Consider the following 16,680-nt stretch of genomic DNA (forward strand, 5'->3'; position numbering starts at 1 on the left):
ATATATATATATACATAACAGCTGAAATCTGAACCCTGACGAGGCACTGCCACCCATCTTTCTATCACTGGAAAGACTCCTTGACCCCACATCCGGGTTTCAGGGCCCTTGGGCAGTTTTGCAGATTAGGAAACAAGTTCCCTGTGTTGTCTGCTAATGTAGACACAGCAGGCTGCAGGGTTCCAATAGCCAGAGACTTAGTTGCTTACAGGCCATTTTTAGGTGTGTCCCCAGGGTCCTCTCTGTTTCTCCTCTTGCCTTCCTAGCTCCTAAAGCCCACCTCGTGGTCCCTTCACTAAATCCTGGGTGAACCCCACTACCAGGGAAGGAATCCAGGTTTAGTGAGAGCCTGGGGCAGTGCTGTGTTCCAGGGAGGCCAGGCAGTGGCATGGGCAAGAGCCAGCAGGGAAGAATCCACTTGGCACCTGCACTGGGTCCTTGGCATGCTCCTCACGTTTCCAGCCCCTGGAAGGATTGATGCATCTGCCTTTGAGCTGTTGTGAAAAGGCAAGGACTGAGAAATCGCTTTTGTGGGCTGGGGGTGAGGGGAGGAGCTGAAGCTTCTCTGGGAGGTGTCCAGTGAGTGGCCGATGCCACAAGCTTGGCATCTTAATGAGGACTGGGCTCTGACCAGGGAGGGAAAATGAAGCAACTGGACTGGGGCCAGCTCCCTCTGCCCCAGCACCAGGGGAATCACTGCCTTCCAGGCTGCTGCCAAGGACTGCAACAGAGCAGATCTCTGGGCCTCTCTGACACATGACAACAAAATGCCAGTAGAAGTCAACAGCCTAGCTGCACAGAGCCCTCCTGCTGGAGAGGAGGGAATGTACCCCTCTGGGGAAATCTGGCCTCTTCGCCTCATCCCAAGCACAGAGCTACCTAATGGACTGACCTTTTCCTGACTGAAGCCTCCTGGGAGCCTCTGACTTGTCCTTTTCCTTGCCCACTGAAGGGACTATATGCAACCTGGACACCCTGGTCAGCTGAAGGCAGCTGAAGTGTGGGCATCCTTGGTGGGGGTTGAGGATTGAGTGATGTGTTTGCAGCTTTGCTTCTTTTTTTTAGATCCACAAATGTTTTTATTCAAATAGAAAAGAGCTGTGCTCAGATCGTAGCCACGGTTGGGATTCAGGGATCAGTAAGGCTGCTCAGCTGTACTGGGAAAAGGACTCGGTAAATTGGGAATTCAGTATAGGTCTTCTTGCTGTGCGGTGTGTGCCTAGCCCCTGAGGACTTTAGGGAAAAGTTCTTTGGATTGACCACCTTAAGAGAATCTTTTGTTATCCTACAGCAATTACTTCTCTGTTCTACTAATTGCTCCACATGAGGCCCTTGGTCAGTTCTGGGGCTGTGAATGATGGATGGAACTGCACAGCTTGGTTTTGATTGGGGTAACCAAGGGAAAGATGTCTAGGGAGGGAATGACCTGGGGGTGGGGGGCCTAGGGAAAAGTATCTTCTGGTGAGAAGGGATGTTCCAAGGCTCCTCTTGCTACTCTTTTCCCTTATCCTTCCCCAAAGAGACACAGTGTGGCTTTGGTCGTCTGGGCTGTGTGTTTCTAGAGCCTCATAGTCACTAACTGGGTGAGAAGAAGGGGGAAAATAAATGGGTTGGCTGGTGAACAATGAGGGGTGTGCTAGAGTTTTAACTCAGTGCACTGCATCGTAGCCAAGTGAAAGAAGCCAATTCCTTGGAGAACAAGGAGCATGGAAGGATACCAAACTTGTCAGCTTGCCCTTGTCTTAGTCCACAGGCCTCCACATTGGCACTGGGGTTATTTGTTTGCTGCGTCCCCCATAAATATCTACTGGATGGGAGATTACAAGAGAGAGTACTGGAGACGGGGACTTAGGAAGACTCACTACCCTGCTGTCCTCTCTGTGTAGAGTATACTTTACATGTTAACCTTGACAGGTTAAAATTAAAAAAAAAAAGGAAGAAAAAATTGAGAGTAAAGGAGGCAGAGCATAGGGCTATGGAAACTGGGCAGTCTGGGGACCTAGGAGTGTGCAGAGTGCGTTTTTTTTTCCCTCCTGTACTGAGGCAAAACAAATAAGACTCAGTTTACTGTGTCTTCAAATTCAGGGGTACCCTGGCTAATCTGCAACCCCCTTCTAGCTCTGAATTCTTCAATTCTAACAGTGTCTAATTGCTGGGTCACTTTTTCTCAGCATCACTCTGGAATCCTGGGCCTCCTGGGTCTCCTGGGCCTCTTGGGCCTTGCATAGTGGAATGGAGTTGCTGCTGAGGACGCTCTTGGCTTGGGCTGGGTGGATTTCTAGAAGAGAAGCCTCTCTTTTTTTGCACTCCTGTCACAACAAGTGAGAGTCTGAAGTTTTTCTGGGACTACTCTAGACTGGGGGAAAAACATTTGGTTTCCTTCCCTATCCTAGCCTTCTACCTAGTAGAAAAGCAGTATTGAAGGTCTATTTATTTATTTATTTATTTTGGAAGAGCCTAATGTGGTTAAAGGAATCTTGAAACAACATCCCGTCGGCCAATATCGCCTCTCTTGTCTACTCCATCCTCCTCTCCCATACCCAAATATACACTTTAAAAGACCATGCCAGATCAACTCTGTCAACTTAGCTTGAAGCCAGCTTCTTTGTAACTCTTGGTGAATGTTCCAGGGAGCCCAGGCTGATCACCCTGCAGTCCCATCCTTAACCTGGTCTCCCCTGGACTGAGTGAAAGTGACTTGCTGTTGGTGGTCCACTTTGGAACAGGGTGCCATGGCCAAGGGTCCACTCAAGAACCGAATGCTGCTCTCTAGATCTTGGAACTGTGAGTGGACCTTGGGGGTCACTAAGTCTCCTCAAGTCAACAGACAAAAGGACTTGGTGCTTCCTCTATCAGCAAATCATGTACATGTTATCCCTGGAAAGAGGCTGCCCACTGGAGGTAAAGGGTCCCTAGTCCTTCTGTGTTCAGGCTGAACATTAATGTTCTTCCCTGGTGATACCTACTTTGCGGAATACACTAGTGCAAGTATTTCTGGTGCTAAACACTACAGAAACCAACACCAACAGAAGAGTCGTCAGTCAGTTTCTGGGGCCGGGTGAGACTTCACTTAGAAGAGACAGTCAGTCAGTCATGCCAAGAGTGTACAGAATACATCAGGAAAGACCTGGCTTTGTTCTTAGTTTCCCAGGAGACTTTGGTTAAATCAGCTGATTTCTCAGATTACCAAATTTTCCATCTGAGACCTTTAAGAAATTGGAATATATATTTTTAGGGTTCATTTCAATTTTTTTTTTTTAAATGTGGTTCCATTTGCTTTTGCTTTTTCAAGCTTGTTTGTCAGGAATAAGAGAGAGAAAAAGAAATAAGAGAGAAAGTGAAGGTTATGAAGGGAGAGGAAGAAAAGTCACCAGTAGCAAGAAATTGATTATAGAAGGGAAATAGAAAAGGTTTAATGACTGGTAGGTTTGAGGGACGTTGGCTGGGAGAGCCAGGCATACAAGCCATGACCCAATGTTTGTACTCTACCAAGGAGGCCACCTTGCACCTGATACACCTATTTCCACCCCACACGGGCACACCCAAAGTTGACAGAAACTATTCTAAGATATGAAGATAGTCCTGCCTACCTTTCATTCAACCACTAGCAATCTGAACTCTTGAGTCAAAAAACAAGAGGTTTTTATCTTTAAATGCTAATTGTAAAGGATTAAGGTGTGGGAAAGAGGGTGGGATTGAAGTCTCAGACTCTTTACCCAAGTCCTTTTTCATTCAGGAATGAACTATTGGCTTCCTTGCTCTCCTTTTCTGAACCAAACAACAATAGTATGGTCTTCACTCTGAGACTTAGTCAGTACAATGAAAAATCTTGAAATCTGGGATCCTTCCAGTGCTTTTCTGAGAGTCTGGAGCATAGAAATGTCTATAGATGATTATTGAATAGGCCCATATGCCAGCAATCCAGAAAGCTGCCTTGAGATGCCTCTGAGATGCCTATTGTTTGCTTTGGTTAGAAACCAACTGCTAGAATACTCAATGGTATTTGTCTTAGAACAAAAAACAACACCTTTAGTCTAGGCATTGAGTGCTGTAGTCATTGTGGTTTTGGTTCCTTGAGTTCTGCTGCCTCTTTGAATTCAAATAAATTCTTTCAGCCAATGATTAATACGTTCTAAAGGGAAATTCCAAACTTTTGCATCAGTATTAAAACATCAAGATAGGCTTCGAAAATCTTTCAATTGCTTGAAAACCCCCAGAGTATCTTCTTAAGGGACATATAGGCATATACACATTGTGTGCTATGTATTGGATTAGAATGCCTTCAAAGAAGGCCTGCCTGGAGTCAGAAAACTGATTCTAATTTGGGGTTCTCTTTGCAACTTATATTTTTTAGGAATGAGAAATTCAAAGATTGACTGGCATCAGAGTCATTCAAAAAGGTTCTGTTGGGAAGTCTGTCATCTTGTAAAGTTTGATCATTTTCTTGTTAAGTTTGATCATTTGGTGCTCCCTGAATTAAATTATGTTGACAGTAACATTCTGAGCATCTGAAAATCATTCTCTCCTGGTTGTCTGATGGATCACCACAAAGGAACTGTTTCTACTGCATCTTGATTGGGAGTTGGTAGTGACGTCACCATCTCTGCAGATGACAGGACAGAGAAACTGAGATGTTGATAACTGATCATTCTGAAAAGCATTGCTGCCATGTTGGGTATGGTGAATATTTATGTGACTGCACTGAGTGTTAGGACTTTTGCTCTGCCCATGAGTTGCTCTGCCCTGGGGACCTGAATCTTGGCTTGTTTGTCTGGTGCTTTCTCCCCAAACACAGTTTTTTTTTTCTTTTTTTTTTTGACTGTCTATAAATTGTTTATACTTTGCCACTTTCTGTCCCAAGTCTCAGTGAGCCAATGTAAACACTTTTCTGTGAGCTCTGTGGAGATTGAAGGCTTCTTCAGAGCACTTGAAATTCTTTTTTTTTTTTTTTTGAAATTCTTGATCAAAGTAATGAGATTCAGATTTCCCATCCTTTCAGTGAACTACTAGATTCCAAGTTTTAAACAAGGCCTGGTTTTATATTTACTATAGGAGATGATGTCTTAAGTCAGTGAGCTAGGCTCTCTCCCTTTCATAAAGAGTTGGGACGGTAACTTCTCTTAATGTTCTGATCACCCAGGAATCCATTGCTTTGTGTGTAGCACCGTGGTCCAAACTCACAGTTTGTAAGAGATACTTCCAACTGACAAAGCTAGAAGTTCTAATAGAACACACATTAGGAAAACACAGACAAGAAAAGGCCTATTGAACATCTGCTCTGAGAAACATGTAGACACCTGGTCTTGCTTTTTCATTTTGCATTAATAAGAGAATTTGTTTTCTTTTAATTTGAGGCAATCAGAAATTGATACATCCTATCTTCAAGGACAAAGGTAGGTTAAGAGCTCAGACAACTATTGTGTATTCTGACATTCTTTTGGATGCAGAATTCACTAAACCCAATGAGAAATATCAATTTTCAGTCCTAAATCTGATAATTATTCTTTCATTTAAGAGGAGTTCATGGAAGTCACCTTTAAAAATCTGGATCAATAGTACGACATATTCACTTCTTTTTCTTGGAGATATGTCCATATTGTATCTGCATTCAATAGCCACCTGATATTTACCCAGTCCCTGAGGACCCACCTCTGGAATGAAAAAATAAACCTGGTCTAGGTGATTTGATTTCTGCTGTCCACAGTACAGAAGTAAATTTCAGTAGAGATTTTCTTTCATTTTTCTTTTTGCTTTTTCATTTTCTTTTAGTTCTTATCCTTCTGTTTCTATGGGACAGACAATCCAGCTTCTCAAACTCTGTAAAAGTCTTAATACGAGGTGAATCCCAGGACCACAAACAGTTTGGACTTCAAACCGTGAGAAAATTGGCGCCGAATGATTCGGCACACAAAGCAGAAAACTTTCATTTCCTTCAGGCAGGATGGAATTGACTGATATATTAAGACTTCTGAAGGAGCCCTGCCCTGGAGTAATTTCAGTGCTGTCAGACAATGTTGACATCTAGATTAACCTCTGTGCAGTGAAATTTACTGCAAAACTCATTGAGATGCATGTGGCATGTCTCTGTAAATCCCATCTGGAGCCCTTGGTGGCCCACCCTCAGCAACCACCCCCCTCTTCCCTACCCACCACTCTCACAATCCATGAACTTCTAGCCTCCAGGAGAGGGGAGCCACAGCTGGGGTCAACCCCAAGAGAGGGAGCTTTGACCTTTCTCTGACCATGGTGCTGAGCCAGGCTTTAGTGCTTGGTCAGAGTGACAGTGGTTGTCATCATATGGGTTTTCCCCTGAGGGGACTGCACATCAAGGCATGAAAACCACTCCTCTGATGACAAACAGTTTTGCAGCATATCTTGATGCTGCACAAAGTGATGAAATGATTTATAAAGAATTAGTGTGACCTAAGTTGGTTAGCTCCACTCTGGATCCCCCAATCCTTCAGGGCTTCAGGGTTTGAATGCAACAAGGTCATGACCACAGTCAGGTGTGAGGGAGTGGATACTGATGGACAAAGGCCTCGTCCTTTTGGCAGGGGTTTCCTTTGGCCCTTGCAGGAATGGCAGCCTCAACTCCTTTTTTTCCTGTGTGGCAGAGGATGCAGCTATCCTATAAGTGCTAACCTGTGTTTTCTCTTTAAGGGGTGTGGGCTACAGAATGAATAAAACCCCTTATAATTCACTGTGTGATGCCATATTAAGGTGCAGCAGCCAGATGAAACTTCAAAGCTGAGATCATGACTTCTCTGCAAACATAGGCCTTTATTAACATCAAAAATTACAAGAAAAGGCCTTCAGCTTATTATCAGCCACCTTCAAACTCAGTGAAGTTGCTCAACATGATCACAGACAATTTTGAAAATTTACCTGAGGATTTTAGAACAGTTTACCCAAAAGTCTGGAGAACACATTTCTCTGAAGTTTTTCTTCTTCTGATTCTCTTTCAAATTACGTTTCCAACTTTGCTGTGTGTCTTTAATCTAACAAGAATCTCCTCATATATTCTTAGATATTTCTTTAAAAGAATTGAAAATTTCCAGCTAAGTACATTGTGTTTATTGACTGGGAAAATAGATTTATGGACTTAAGTAATTTAGCAATCGTAAGAGGCAGTCTTGGCTGTTTAAAAGCAATTATCTGAGTTGTGTTTTGTATTAGATTCTCAAACTCACATAGTACAAACTACATTCATCTTTTTAATTATTTATATTATGATACTTGTTTACATGTATATGTACATGTACATGCACACGAATACTTCAGTGATTCTTTTGGTATTCAAACCACAATGTCCCATGTTTGTTGCTTCCATTGATCTCTGTGTGCATGCATGTGCAAATAAATGTGCACCACCTGTGAGGTTTCTTAAGCCTAACTGCAACTCTCCTTATCCTTTATTATCAATTCAGAGCCTTTCACTTTCTGCACTTTGGATTGTTTGCAAAGCTAATTTTTTTTTTGAGACAAATTCCTGATTTTCTCAAAATCTTTGTATTTAAAGGCAGGACTACTTTTATTTATGTATTTATTCTTTTCAGAAACAAAAACCAAACAGCCTTGATTCAGATTTGATTTAATTCATTTTCTGGGGAGGAAAAGGGTGATGAATTTCTGCCTGCATAATAACTATGAAGTGCAAACATAAACGCCCATCAGTTTTAGCTGATTGGTGGACCTGACTTTGGGCTAAAATAGTTACTCAGATAGAAAACTCAAATATTCCAGTTGAATTACAATGTGAAGAGAAAGGGTAAGTGTGGGGTACAGGAAGAGCACTGGGCTAGGAGCAAGCAGGCTGGATTGGGTGTTGCTGGGCGAGGTAGCTGTGCATATATCACCAATTTTGTGGAGCGTGGAGCACAGTGGGAATGTCCTTAGTTGAAAGCGTGCAGCTAGCAGCTAGTTGCAGGCCTATGCTGTTTCTCTGATTGCAGTGAGGGGGCAAACCAATCTTTTTCTTATCCTGGCCTGGATTACTTAGCAATGAAGTATATCACATCAAGGTTCCACCTAGAACAAATTTCCAAATATCTCCACTCTGAAGACAGACAGTCATTTTTATCTTATGTTCATTTTATTTCTTGCACCTCTCCCTTTTTGCAGCTCTTTCTTTCCTTGTCCCTTTCTAAATTATGAACTCTTTCTGTCCTTCCCTTGCTCCCCACACAACCCCTTAGGGGTCCTATCTCTGAAAACCCTAGGAGTTCATTTTCTTCTTCCCTAATGTGAGCATCACCCAGGCTTGTGATTTAGCCTTGTTTTCTGCAGTAGGAAGCAAGTTTGTTCTCCAGCCATCCATCAGTCTCTTTCCAGCTCTATGGACCAAGTGATTAGCTCCTCATTAATACCTCATCAGTTGATTTGCACAAGACTCTGGGACAGCGATGTTATTATTATGCCGTAGTCTATATTTTTGAATTCAGCCCATCCTTTTGGGTTGGTTAGGAAAGGCAAATCTTCCCACAATCATTTTTCTTCAAATTCCTCTCTTGTTTTCTGACTGTTGAATATTCTGATAAATGGCAGACCATGGTTTTCATTTTTTTCGAGGCTTCTACAAGTGTGTGTCTCTTATATCTCTGTGGATTAAGAGCTCCACATGTCAGCCAAGTGGTTATCTATTTAATGGAGTGGATGTAATATTGACACACGGATGTGGAGCAGCATCCAAATCTTAATAGGTTTTTTCCTTCAATTAGATGAGATATTTACTGTGATAGTACCAGAAAGTTTTATACTGTCAGAATGGAATCGAACTTAAAATGCTAGGGAACAATGAGGTAGGAGACATCACCAGAAGAGCTGGGAGACGAGACCTTTTGTTCCCCAAATCATTATGCATCAGTTGATGCTGCAATTCTGCCCCTTCAATGACTCTGAAAAACAAAAATCCCATTTACTATTCAAAACATATTTACCATGACTGATCTAACCCTTATTTATGAAAATACCATGTCCCCCCTTGTAACTCTGGGTGTAGTTTAATTTTATTTCTTTTTCTTGTCCCTACTAATATTTTCAATGAGATTTCTATTTTTTCCATTTTTTAAAAAATTTCCTTAGGAAAGATTTGGGGGTCTATTTGAAATGCTGTCGATGATGACATGACAGATTGAAAGTGGTGGGGTGGGTAAGGGGACCAGGAGGCAGACATCTTGTGAGTTCCTATTTCTCTCTGAGTGATTGTGGAAAAGTCCTGCCTCCTCTGTGCCTCAGTTTCTTAATCTACACACACACAAAAAGCCGTACTAATAACCTCCTGCCTGTCCCAGAGGGTTATTATGAGCCCTAGATGAGATCCTGGCTGTCAAGGTGCTCTGTGAGCTGTCCATGGCCTCACAGACAGAGCTTGCCCCTTGGGTGGCTAAGTGTGGCACCGTCCTGCTGGGTGCTAAGCTCGGAGCCTCTTTTGAAGTGTGTTGTATATTGAGGTGCACCCTCCTGAAATCCCTCCTGGCATCTGGTTTGTAGAGGTTTTGTCATTAGCATTTTCCCCTTTGAATCACTATTGAGCATCTGGTGACAGAAAATGCCTTTAAAAAAAAAAGTCCAAGTAGACATGGATATTTTATTCATTTGTCTCTGTTGTTGAAAAGGAACTGTTCATAGATTTTTATTTTCAGGCTTTGAATCCCAAACATTTTGTAGTAAAATGGCACCTCTTTTTCCTTTTAACTCCTTAACACTTGTTTTTGCTTTTTTTCCCCCAACACAATGCTTTGGAGCATAATTGTATGAAGCTTCCTCTATCAATTGGATTGTGAGGCTAATATGGAATGATTATGACTTTGAAGCATTCTAAGGCCAGTGGCTCATACATGGTGAAGGACCTTAAGTGGAAAGAGCTGCTCCAGCGAAGACCTAATGCCAGACCACTCTTCTAATAGCCCTGAGCGTAACAAATAGGTGTGAGTAGGATTCCCACAGAGGACCATGTCCGACTGAAAATAAAACCCTAGGTAATAAATCCCGAGACTGGATTGCTGAGGTTATAACAGTGATGTCATTCACAGCCCCTAAAAAAAAAAAATCCCAGGTGTTTGTGACACCACCCACTATTTTAAGTACCTTGCAATGGTAACTACTTGGCTCGTTAAATTTTTCAAATGCTATTTACCTTCAAATACCAATTAATCAGGTGTAATTTATCTGACAAAATGCTGTGTACATTTTTTTTTCTCCTTAAAGGATTTTGACCACTGAAAGAGAAATCAGAATAAGCCTGAGTCTCCAAAATCCTAAGGAAGTCATAAATGTTTCACTCAAATTCCTCCTATCTCAGCTTCTCTCTTCTATCTTGGACTCCATGTTTGTTTTTTTCTAGACAGGAAAGCAACACCTCTGTTCTGGACCTCTGCCTGGGTGATTTTCCCCTGCAGTTAGTTGTCCTGCAGGAAGATAGTATTCCAACTACCTTTGAAATGAGAATCCAAATTGGGTTATGTTTTTAAATTATGTGTGAGATGAAGAAGGCAAGCCAGTTCAGTGTGATGCTTCATAATTCATTCTGATAATCTTGAAGAGATGAGCTTCTTCAGAGCAGTGTTAAGGCCTGCCCTGAACAAGCTGTTTTACTGTGTAACTTCCAAGAGACAAGACTGATTAGTTAAGGATCCCAGAGGTATCATCTGAGCAATAGCTCACTGGATATGGAAAGTTTGATCTAATATTTTGTAGGAACAATGGAACCTATTTTAGTGCTGTTTTCTTTTCCGTCTCTGAAAGCATAGCCTTTGGTGTGTGTGTCGGGGGGTACTGGGATAGCTCCTTTCCAAGGCTAAAGAAGATTGATTATAATTCACATCTAAAAGCAAAGTCTCCCCTAAGCCCACTGGAGCTGAAGGCAATTCCAAAATGACCTGTGTCATTTTTCTGATACCCTACTGTATCAAAAACCTTCTTTATTATGTGTATGGGCCACAGTGGGTTAGCTCAAGGGAATTCTTGAATAAAAATAAAGAGAAAGCAAGTTAGGGCAAGAAAATTCTCACTTTGAGTGTGAGAAGAAACAGCAGTGCTGTTCTCTCTGGCAAAACTTGTGTACTGCTCAGGAAAGAGTCACATTCTTTTTCAAGATGATTTCACTTCTTGAGCAGTGTGTGTATGTGTGTGTGGGTAGGGGAGAGGGAGAGGGGAAAGAGGTTGGAAGTAGGAAGCAATTGTTGATGAATTTAGACTCTCTTGAGCACAGTAAGACTCTGCTCATGTTTTCTGAAATTATGGTTGGAGAGGAATTCAGAGGCCCATGTTTTGCTTCAAGGAGAAGTTTTATCCATATATTTCCTTGAGAAACATTCAGTCATTGTGAACCAAATCAAGCCTATATTTGCAATTGGTATCAAGAAAACAAAACCAGTAGGCAGTGCCTGTAGACCCTTATTCTGCACCTGTTTGTTGACTTCTTTTCTAAAGGGGCAGGGCTCTTGATTTGTGTGATAGAATATGCCAATAGGGCTTGAAGGGAAATGTGGTTTGAGTGAGCTTCCCCATCAGAATTTTGGCAGTGCTAATTTTTTCCCACAGGAATAGTTTCAGGGCTTTCTTTTTTCTTTTTCTTTTCTTTTTGAGATGGCACAAAAACTCGACTTTTGGAACATGTTTGGATGCCTGTCACTTAGAATCAGCTTCTGCTGAAAGACTTTTCAGTCTGACAGGCAGAGTTTCAGGCTTTGCCCATCCCAGAGTGTAAATTCTGCCATGATTCCTTGTCATCTGTCTTCAGCACCAGGGACAGCAAACACGCCCTCAGCTCAACCAAGGCCTTCTATCCTGATGGAATTTCCAGAGAAGGGCAGACTTCTCCTTTACTTCTTATCCACTGAAACTTAACTTGGAAGATTTTATTCTTAAGCATATTTAATCCCAAATCTGGAATAGCTGTTTCTGTCATGTTCTTGAGCTGGTATCAAACAGAGTTTGGGCCAATGTCCTGACTCAGAGTATTGAAAAAACACTTAGCTCACAGTGGAGGGCACACTTTTGGAGAGGAATTCCTTGCAAAAAGCCTTTATAAGGAACCCTTGATTTGTAAATTTTCCAATAGGAAATTGCTTATTGGACATCACTTTTTAAAAATATGCATATTTCCCACATAAGTTCATGTTTGAATGGGTGTGCATATGGAGACGTTATTTCATAGTGGTTGAGCAGAAGCTAGGAACTTTGAGGATAGAGAAGGACTCAGTGATGCTATTGTTAGAAGGAAACTCGGGGAAGGACATTGCTGTGAATCTCAGAATCCACTTTTGATCCCTGAGTGCTCTTCGTCAGCTGTTCTTGCCTTAAAAAATCACAGTAAGACTGGTCCTTATGCCCGTCACCAGGCCAGAATGGAAGGGGTGCACTGGAAAAAACAAGGCAGCAGAAGCACATGTCGTTCCTTTGCTTTGTGATTAGCCAAGTTTCATATGCCACAATGCAACAGAGCTCTCATCTCAGAAGCAGCATTTTCTTCTCTTGATCAATCAGCAGCACTGCTACCCCGCTTATGTCAGGATGGGCCATATGCTGGGAAGTCAAGGGGGTCACTGCAGGTTTCATCTTAAATGCTGCCTTATACTTCAGACATGTCAGATATATCTAACTCCATCTTGGTGGCAGCTGGAATACCCAAGGCTCTGACTGCTCTACCATACCCTCTTTCTTACTTCCTCTGCTCCTTCAGTGTTGCTTATCATAATTCATAAGAATCAGTGCTAGAACATCATGAGAGATTCCTTCTAATAATAAATGAGGTAGTAGAAGCAGGCCAAAGTACATCTCAGAGGAGAAATTTCAATGAAACTGTGATTTTTTTTTTCTTTTGACCTTGGACTAGGTCTGAGGAGAAGCTCATTTCCCTTGATTCCTTATCTTCTTGAATGAACTTAATTTGCTGTTCTTATTTACCATGCAGAAAGGGGCATGGCATGAGTTTCTCCATACTATTTGTATGAGGACTTCTGAGGGATAGGATCAAAAATTCTCTACTAGAATTTTTTGTCTTTTGAAATAAGGGAGTTGGATTTTATATTTAAATCAAGAACAATCCTATTTGAGGAAGGATATGTATAGAAAGAACCAACAGCTATAAGAAAGCCTCATAAAGGAGAATCTTTCCCTAGTATAGAGAGGAAGGATTTGCAAACTCACCATGAATGGAACAAGTGAACTGCTAGGCAGTGCAAAGGTGGTCCGAAACTGGCGATGGAGAGCAGGCACATTTAGAAATAGAGGTGATGCCATTAGAAGCCTCAGGAGGGAACAGGCCAGAGAATGAAATCCTGTAAAAGTTCTCAGTACTTTTTCTGGAAAAATTCCTAAAGTTTTCAAGGGCACTTCTAGCCCTCTGCCTCTTCAGAGGTGAGCTCAGTGCTACTTCTGGGTTCTTAAGGCAAATGCCCTACAAACACCAAAGTCTTGTATTTTCCACTCTTGGCCAGCACTGGCTGTCCTGGGTGGGATTTTTTTCCCTTCCCTAAGTGAAAGGGACTTGTTTTCAGGAGAAGTGTCCTTTAAACATCCAGCTAAAACTGGAAGTAATTTTTTGCATGAATGGCTTTTTACAGCTAGGTCTAAAGCAGAACAAAACTTGTATTAAACTAAGTGCTACTTTACATATCTTATTTCAAGGGAAATGAAGGATTTATTGCCGTGTAAATGATATACACTGATTTCTTTCCTACTGGACATTACATGTCCCTTTATCTCTAGGCTGATGTTGTGCAGCAAACTTTCAATATCTGGAAAATCAGCTGGTACCTACTTCAGTGCACTAGTAAGATAATTATGTTCTCAGAGAGGAATTTTGCAAATGAAGTTTGGGTGCTGTTGTAACTGATTTCCATGCCCTTTCCCTAAGCTTTCTGTACTAAATATCTGTAAAGTGATTATATCTTGTCTGATCCCATGCGTCTGTGTGTATTTCCCAATGTTTGTGTAAATATATTGGCAATCTGAAGAGTTAGTTGGATTATGGCAACTGCAGAACAACAATGTGTATGGCATATGGGACACCTGTGATATGTATGCATGCCTGTTCCTGGGCCAAGCTAATCAAATCCATGTTGGCTTGGGGAAAGTTTAACAGTGGGTATGGTATTGCCAAGCCATCATTTACTGGTGAAGACCTTGACAGAAGAATTGCGTTCAACTACAACTTATGTCATTTACTTTAATCTCAATTGATTATTCCTCAGTTTTCTTTTATTATACATACATTCCTTCATGACACTTGTTCATTTGATTTCCCCCCCAGGCCACTGGAAAGTGCTGATCATATTTCTACACTATTGTTTGGATCTCAAAGTTGTTAATATACATGATTACCTTTTTAGTAAAATTGGTTTAACTTATAGTACCTTTTCCTTGAGGTACTATTTCTTCCATTCCTTTTCTTGATAACAAATGAATCCATTGGTTGTGCTAACTTTATTTGCATCCTGGCAAGTCTTGGGGAACTGATCTAGTTAAAATGATGACTACATTTGCCTTTGGAAAATAGGTTCATGGTCTAAGTAAAACTTGTATGGGAAGGTGTCCTTTATGCCAAAACAAACAAACAAAAAGTAACTTGGTAAGATGGCCCCAGGGTAGAGGGGATGTGCTCTCAGTTGATATTAAAGGATGTGTTGAAAAGGCAAGTGCCCACCCTTTCTCTATTTCCCCTCCCACCCTTCCTTCCTCCTCAACCTCAAAAGAAAACAGAAAATTATTTTTTTAAACTGTATTAATAATTTATGTTTAATACAAAAGGATGATTTAATGGTATCACCAAAGGTCATTTCTTCCATTGTGCATGTCCTTTACTCTCAGCCCCGCACCATCATGCCATTCTTCACCCTCACACTTTCATCCCAAGGCAAACACGTGTCTTCATCAGAATCTATGGGTGTTGGAGTTAAATGTGGGGGCAGAGATTTAATACCTTGACACTAATGAAAACCAACCATTCTTCACTTTCAAATGGTCTATTACTACAAGAAGGCAAACTCTCTTCTTGGTTTTTGTTTTAAAACATTTTATACATATATATGTATATATGTGTGTGTATGTATGGACATATGTATGTATATGCACATGTACATGTATATATGTATATATCCATCTCCAATATAAATATATCATATGTGAGAGTTGTAAATACTCCTTAGTCATATGTCTGTCTTCCTCATAGTATCATATCTTCAATGTTATGTTAACAACTCCATTTATTGATTGATGAAATTGTGTGTAAACCTGTATCTTCCTGACATAGTTTATGTAGGGTCTCTTCTCAAATAAAGTATAAAACAACAATGTCCTTGGTTTATTTGGATTCATTTTGTGGTAGGAAAGTGTTAAACTTAAAGGTAGGTTGAACTTTGGGCAAGTCCAGATGTGTGCAAAAATCATGCAAACATGGAATACTGCCCTGCTGAGGGTTAAAGTGGCTTGCATGATTTTTGAGACAACCCCTAGGTTGAATTTTGGATGGTGATGAGTGTTTCAAGAAGTAAACACATATATTGTTATTTGAGGCAGAGTCCCAAGAGAAGCTCTAGGTCATGATGATGTCCCATTATTTCATAGATGTTGTATTCAACTTCCTAGTTCCAGTCATTTGAGTCAGTTTCCAAGCTGGGATAATATATTCTACTGGAGATCCTTTCACCCCAAAGATTGTATGATTCTTTAGCATAATGATTTTAAAACTCCTTTCCTCTCCTCTCTCATTTCTTTCAAGTCTCCCTTCATTTTCAATATACATCTTTCCTCTTTGTCTCATTAATGCACTACTTGTAATATTATTTCAAGACTTTATTTTCAATAATTTCTTTCAAAAATATTTCTGGGTTGTGGAGGAAATGGTGTGGGGTAGAGGCAGGGACGTACAGGAAGCATTTCTACTCTGTCTCAAAATAAAAAAAAATAATAAAAAGGATCAGAGATGTAGCTCAGTGGTAGAACACCCCTAGGTTCAATCCCCAGTATTCCCTCCACACAAATTATTGCTGAGAATCAAGTTATAATACCACATTTGGATTTTACATAGCAATAGAGGTACCTTCTTCATCTTCATGTATCAAAATGTCTTCATCTGTAAAATATGTGTTGATACCACTTTTTTTTTAAATGTACAGTTAGTCTACAGTTAATACCTATGGATCTGAGTGGGAAGAAACACAAGCACCCTTTTTTTTTAAGTTTTATGCCACTGGGAATGATGCTGGATACCCAAGAGGCAAAAACTTTTGTTTTTCAATCGTCCCATCATATTTTTCACCTGGTTCTTGTCCTATCATCACATAAATCACAAGGTCATATCAGACCCTTTGTAAGGCTAGGATGTAAGTCTCCAGTCCATGAACTCATTTTGATGGGTATGAGGAACTTGGATTAAGTTTGTGCTCAGATTATTTCACAGAGAAATTACCTTTGCCAGAACAAACTTAATCCAAGTTCCTTAATGGACATTTGTTGAGTTGTACTAGATTCCTCATTCTCCAAGGCCCTAGTCATTCATGCATCATGCAAAGTTCTACCATTAAGCTGGCCCTTAAACCTCACTCATGGAAACACTCAGGATCCAAATCTCTGAACAATCTGATGATGTAGAAGTTATGGGGGAGAGATTTCTTCTCCCCACCATGTGGCTGCCTTTGCATTGGTGGCTTCCTGAAGGCAAAAACAATTATTTCTCAA

General features: G+C 41.0%; 1 protein-coding gene and 1 long non-coding RNA gene across 5 annotated transcripts in view; one reads left to right on the forward strand and one right to left on the reverse strand.

Moving 5' to 3' along the window:
• Ntrk3 (neurotrophic receptor tyrosine kinase 3) overlaps window positions 1-15,294 on the forward strand; it is a 329,603-nt gene extending 314,309 nt beyond the window's left edge. For all 4 annotated transcript variants that reach the window (XM_048790284.1, XM_048790285.1, XM_048790286.1 and 1 more), the window contains one exon: window positions 1-15,294. This exon is cut by the window's left edge and continues 1,108 nt beyond it. The gene's annotated coding sequence lies outside the window, so the exon portion shown is untranslated.
• LOC125612488 overlaps window positions 1-16,680 on the reverse strand; it is a 79,722-nt gene that overhangs the window by 49,500 nt on the left and 13,542 nt on the right. The gene's annotated exons all lie outside the window — the stretch shown is intronic.

This window comes from Marmota marmota, unplaced genomic scaffold (genome assembly GCF_001458135.2).
Source record: "Marmota marmota marmota unplaced genomic scaffold, marMar, whole genome shotgun sequence".
NCBI classification, from domain to species: domain Eukaryota; kingdom Metazoa; phylum Chordata; class Mammalia; order Rodentia; family Sciuridae; genus Marmota; species Marmota marmota.